Raw genomic sequence first — 6,655 nt, forward strand, 5'->3', positions numbered from 1 at the left:
TTTTTGCTCAGGAGAAACCTGGGTGGTGCTTGGAGACCAAATGCAGTGGTAGGGCTGAACCAGGATTTGCCATATTGCAAGCCAAGTACCTTACTTCTGTAAGGGAAGTAATCTCTTTGGTCCTGAAGTTGAGAATTTTTACAGAAACTGCAACTATGTGTAATAATATAATATACGGAATAATAGCAGTATGGGAATAGGAGAGGGAAGTAATGAGGTTAGAAAGAGAAGACTCTAGGGCCGGAGAGATAGCATGGAGGTAGGGCCTTGCATGCAGAAGGATAGAGGTTCAGATGGTCCCCCAAGCCTGCCAGGAGTAATTTCTGAGCATATAATCAGGAGTAGCCCCTGAGCACTGCCTTGTGTGACCCAAAAACCAAAAAAAAAGAAAAGACTCGAGAAAAACTGTTAAGAATTGGGCCGGAGTGGTGACACAAGCAGTAGGGCATTGGCCTAGCACGTGCTAACCTAGGATGGACCTCGGTTTGATCCCCAGCGTTCCATATGGACCCCCAAGCCAGGGGCGATTTCTGTGCACATAGCCAGGAGTAACCCCTGAGCGTCACCGGGTATGACCCAAAAAAAAAAACCTGAGAATGGGCTCAGGATATGCAGAAAAGAACACAAACATCCTGCTATTTCCATTTCTTCTGTCCTCCTTATAATCTTTAGTGTCTACTACTAGTACTAGTGCCTCGTACTCACCTATCCATCACCCTAGCTAAGGGAATATTAAGAGGCTTTTCACCTTTCCCAGTTGTCCTGCTTAGAATATCCCATGTCCGAGCTTCCTTTTCTCCTGGTCCCTTCTTTCTCTTCCCCTCCCTTTCTCTTCCTCTTCCTTCCCCCTTGTTTCTCCTTACCCTCCCCTTCCCTTTCCTTTTATTCCCTTCTTTTCCCTTTCCCCCTTCCTTTTCTTTCTCCTAACTCTCCTTCTCTTTCTCTCTCCTTCCCCCTTCCTCTTGTCCTTCCTGTGTCTCCCTTTTCTCAAAGTTGTGGACACCTGTAGCTGATTCTTAATTCACTCCCTACTTTTCCTTTCCTCACACCCTTGTAAAGACCCACTCAGGCTTGATTAAGGACCTGCTTAGGTTTAATCATCATAAGTACCTTAACACACTACCCCTCAGGTGAGTTGCTTTTGTTCTGTTAACTTTGGCCAAGAAAAGCAGCTTCGAGGTTAGGGAGCCTGGCTGGCCGACTCACTTGGATCCAAATGGCTGCTCAACCCCTGGCCCTATGCTCTTTGTCCAGGGAATCCTTTCTTGGTGCGATGCTCCTTGCTGCCGGCCCATCCATTCCAGTGTTGGAACAAATACAACTGCAACTGCTAATAGTCCCCATCAACATCCCGCACAAAGTTTCTACTGAATTTGTACATCTTGTCTCCAGTCCTCTGCTATCAGTCTTCAGTGATAACAAGATTCTGAGTCTCCTATGACATCTTTTTTTTTTTTTGGTTTTTGGGTCACACCTGGCAGTGCTCAGGCTCGCTCCATGCTCAGAAATTGCTCCTGGCAGGCTTGGGGGACTATATGGGACGCCGGGATTCAAACCACTGACCTTCTGCATGAAAGGCAAACGTCTTACCTCCATGCTATCTCTCTGGCCACTAATCAAATAAGAAATTCCTGGGATTCAACCTGTCATCACTCTCCCCCACACGCTTTCCATCTTGTTCCCTCTAAGAATCCCATCCTCTGGCCTTTAAATGCATAGCACAGCGTTGGTAGCTATGCAGTGAAATCTGTGCATGCTGGCCATCTTTTCTTCTAGTGACCAACTTGTCTGCTGGTAGTGAAAAAGGAAGAAATGGAGAACTGGCCATCTTGGCCAAGATACTGTTTGTGAGACTGAAAGCTCCTTTTCTCAGCCCTGTCTAAGGTGCTCAGTCACTGGCAAATAACCGTTCTGCCTTCCTTACTCTGGCCTGAGTTAAAAATCTACCCCCTGCTTTCCTAACCCATCCTAGCCACTAAGAAGTTCCTCTGCATCTTTATGGGGTTTCCTTAATTTTCAAGGATAAAATGCAGATTCCAAGGACAGCTGATGTTTCTTGGGCATTTCTAATGATCCCTGAAAATATCTGATGATAAATCTCTAGCAGGAAATGGTGGAAATTCCACTGGGTCTCTTTGTCATTTAGCCTGTTTTTATTCTGACACCCTATTCTCTCGCTTCCCCCTCCATCTCTGCTCTTTAGGGTATGGCAGAGTGAAACTCCAAGCCCTAATGGATTTCCACACCCAGTCCCCTCTCCCCATCACATTTGGGATGAACGGCAGTTCGCAGGGTCCCTTTTCCAGGCCTGGCCTCTAGTGGTTTATTCTTCCAGCCTTATCCACTGCTGCCATTTTTTTTTAATGCATTCCTATACCAGGGGTCAGGAATACTCATGTTTACCCCTGCCTAAATGCTAGGTCTATTGTATGCTTTTCAAAAGATCGCTCTGGGGCCAGAGTTATAGTAAAATAAGTAAGGCACTTACCTGTGCATGGCCTGTAAGGGTCTGAGTTGACCACCCGAGTCGGCGCTGAGTCAAAGACCACCTCCAATAATGCAAGCTGCAAAAGGGAGTTTATTCAACTAGCTGCGTTCCAAGTCTCATCTAACCAAGGAAGTGTTGGCAAGGACCCCGAGTCAAATCTTGAAGCAGTTTATGTAGGGCTTTACAAGCTTCTACAACTCAAGCACTCCTTTGGCCAATACAAGCACTTCACTACTTACATGATTGGCCCATTTCCATTTGCACACAAATCACATCATTTCTTAGAATTGATGTCCCAACTCATTGCCGACTCAACTTTGTGTCCACGGGTCCTTATCTGGTGGAACATTCAGACCCACCTAATTCCTCTATATCAGAGAATGCCCATTAGAGGGTACATTTTGCGGTTTTATCTTTGGGCTGACTGACACCTTCTGCCTATGGGCAAGTTGTAGAATGGAAAGATACTTTACAGTGATTTTCTTGGGGGCTTGGGACCCCCTTAGTCGTTTGGTCGTAGGCCCAGTGGGCTTTGGTTCTCACAGGCTGACCTAGTACGTTCAATCCCTAGCAGCCTATATGGTCCTCCAAAACCCTCCAAAACAGGAATGATTCCTGAGAGCAGAGCCAGGAGTAAACCTTGAGCATCTGAGTGTAGTCCAAAAACAAAAACATTCTTTTAAAAAAAAAAAGCTCTCCAAGAATCCGGCTTGAATTCCCTTTCAGTCTATCCTCAAAGGATAGATGTTTATCCAGAATACCTTAATTGGATGGATCTTTGCCATCTATGGGCCTGCCCTCTTCATGGAGATAGGGTCCCCTGAGATGAGCTGTCCAGGACAGGCATCCATGAAACCCTCCAATAGGGGACAGGCTTTCTGGTATTGACAGTCTAAACATGGTCACTTAAGTCACCTTAGGAAGGAAACACCTAATCCAGCAGGAAAAGGACCACACACAGTGGGTTAGAGAAGTACTTTATGTCCCAAGGATTGAGAAAGCCCTAAATGAAAGATAAGGCCGGCCCGGAGAGATAGCACAGCAGCACAGCGGCGTTTGCCTTGCAAGCAGCCGATCCAGGACCAAAGGTGGTTGGTTCGAATCCCGGTGTCCCATAGGGTCCCCCGTGCCTGCCAGGAGCTATTTCTGAGCAGACAGCCAGGAGTAACCCCTGAGCAACGCCGGGTGTGGCCCAAAAACCAAAAAAAAAAAAAAGAAAGAAAGAAAGATAAGGCCAAGGAAGCTGACATGCCTAGCTCCATTTCCTTTGCTTCCATCCCTAATCCACAATCTTCTTGCATACTGAGGTTTGGCCCAAGATTAAAAGGGAATATAGAGATTTGGATGAAATTATTTATAACAACAATAAGTAATCTTTATATGCCATCCAGGGAGCTCTTATCTTTTATAAGCAATCTAAAAGAAAATCAAAAGGCAAAGGAAGAAAAAGAGCAAAAGGTACCACTAGATCCTTGCAGCTCTTAAAATCCAACCAGTTCCTTTTGGGAAGGCCCAAAGGTCTCCCACACCAAAAGTACCTGCTTCCACTGTGAGAATCTCAGGCTCCTGGAAGGAAAAAACATTTCAGATGCCCCAAGGAACTCTGGACATGAGGCCAGGAATGTGGCAAGTGGATCATTGAACAAGGGATCATGTAAAACCCAAAAGGGGAATTATTTGAACTATTTTCCGCCTTTGCATTGCAACTGGAGTTATGAAACTTGTCTCCATGGATGGGTCAGTCAGTCCAGTTCCTACTGAACACAGGAGCGGCCTCCTTAGTCTTATTTTCCTTCCAAGGATCCCTTTCCTCTTCTACTCTAATGAGGGTAAACAGAGTCTTTGTTGGGGCCAGAGTGATCAGTACAGTGGATAGGGCATGCATTTGGCTGACCTGGGTTCTATCCCCAGTATCCCATATGCTAATAATGCCTGAGCACCAAAAAAACAAAATAATTTTTTAAAAATTATTGTTGTCGATTGTTAAAAATTATTGATGTCAAATACTTTATTTACTGCGACCTTCACAGTATCTCTGACACAGTTGCATATTCTCTGGCTCCTACATTCCAAAGAAGTGTGTTGGGGGTATGGGGAGGACTTGAGGGCTATACTGGCTTTCCCTACTTTGCTAATTTGGGAGGGGGTGGTCACACCGGTTGCTTAGGGGTTACTGATGGCTCTGCACTCAGAAATCACTCCTGGCTGGCTCGCGTTACCATATGGGATGCTGGGGATCAAACTGGGGTCCATCTGATGTTGGCTATATGCAAAGCAAACACCCTACCACTGTGCTGTCGCTCTGGCCCCGCCTAAATTATTTTTTTTACTTGAACCCATGTAACTAGTCATCATAAGCCAGTGCTTCTCAAATTGTAGGGAGCGTCCCTCGGGGGGGGGGGGCGCAATTCTCCATAAAGGGGGGCGCGTTTGACCTCAGCAAACACTGTCATAACAAACTAAGCCCCATGTTTATGTCTCTGTATGTCTCTGGAGCTGAGAGTCGCTGTGTCCTGCTTCAAACCCCGCCTCGAAAAGCTATGCATTGCAAAACGTGCTCCTTGTAGCCATTCATCCAGACATCACCTCTGATTAAAAAATCAGCTCAAATTAGTTTATCTATTTTTGTTTTGCAGGTTAAAGTTTTTTTTTAATAAAGATACTATTTACTGTCATGCGGGAGGGGTCTGAAAATGTTTTCTTCTTCCTGGGGGGCATGACAGAAAATAACTGTGTGCCATAAGCACACATCCTGTTTTTAACACCCAGAGAATACACACCCATGCCTTCTGTAATCCCTTTACCCTGACTTCCCTAAACTTCCCAGAAGCACACACCATTTTCAACCCTCTCTCACATCCTTCCTCATTGATTGACAGAGTCCACACCCTACTCTTACTCTCCCCTAATTTAAATATCCAATTCCCACCTACAATAAACCAAGTTACTCTCCCAAAGTGGGAGATATGGGACACTGGGAAATGCTTCAGCAACTACTACTACTGTCATTCAGTTAGACATTTTATAAGGAATCTAAATGACTTCTACTCTCCTGCATCTGCCTTTGTGCCTCTTCCAAGTTATTCAGCCACTCACTAGGGCTGTTTCTGCCTACCAGAAACTTCCCATCACCGAAAAAGATTTGATCAGACTTCAACCTACCAGCTTGGTACCACAGAGCTCTTTCTTGGAGCATTTTCCTTATAAAACAGGCTGGGAGTGGGGCCTGCTGTAAGGACATAACCAAGGACCATTGTCCTAATCAATAAACATGGCTGTCTTTGCTCTGGAGATGTTCTTTCTCTTTCTTGGCCCCACATCAGATGTCTCTACCCCACCCTCACCACCACTCTTGATGAATCAAAGAAATAGCTGGCACAAATCTGTCCCTCAACTGTGTGAGCTGGGAATTGGGTAGGGAGTCTGTGGATTGAGTGGCATCTCAGTCTTCAATCAGTTCATGTGTCTATGTAGAACCTTGGGATGTCAAAGCCAATTGTGAGTCTGAAATAGGAACCGTCATGGTCGGATCTGGTTTAACTTAGAAGGCAACCTGCAAGTTACTGGAGATAAGATCATGTGTAATCTATAATTTAAAAATCCTTAGTGTCCTTTAACGAGGAGCGTTCTCTGACTCACCTTTTCACACACACACACACACACACACACACACACACACACACACCCCTCATCTCATGGAACTTCAGGAGGGGTCCAGTTTGATGGCAGCTACTAGCTGCTGCTTACTGAGACAAACTTTGAGACTGTCATTACTGTTAGCTAGGGCTACTGCTGACCTGGCCCCCTGACAGCCGTGGGAAAGCCTTAAGAGCCACAGGTTGCTCATGACCCCTAAGATCATAGGGAGGAAACAAGTTGAACACAGGGATCCCTGGGCTGCACAAGGTTCCATTGAAGAATGTTGGAACCTCTCCCATGGCTGATCTTCTCTGACTGCTTCAACTCCCAGACTCAGAGACTCCAGGGACCACGTCCATGAGTGGTAAACAAAAAAGCATGTCCACGAACCCCTATAACATGGCCCCATGGGCTGGGGATATGGAGCTTTCCACTTTGTGTGATTACCCAGGGGATGGAGAAGTTAGTGACTGTTTGCCCTACAACTGGTGATTGACGCAGCTCAACAGGGCTCAGAACACACCTGTG

The sequence above is a fragment of the Suncus etruscus genome, chromosome 3 (assembly GCF_024139225.1).
Source record: "Suncus etruscus isolate mSunEtr1 chromosome 3, mSunEtr1.pri.cur, whole genome shotgun sequence".
Classification (NCBI taxonomy): Eukaryota; Metazoa; Chordata; class Mammalia; order Eulipotyphla; family Soricidae; genus Suncus; species Suncus etruscus.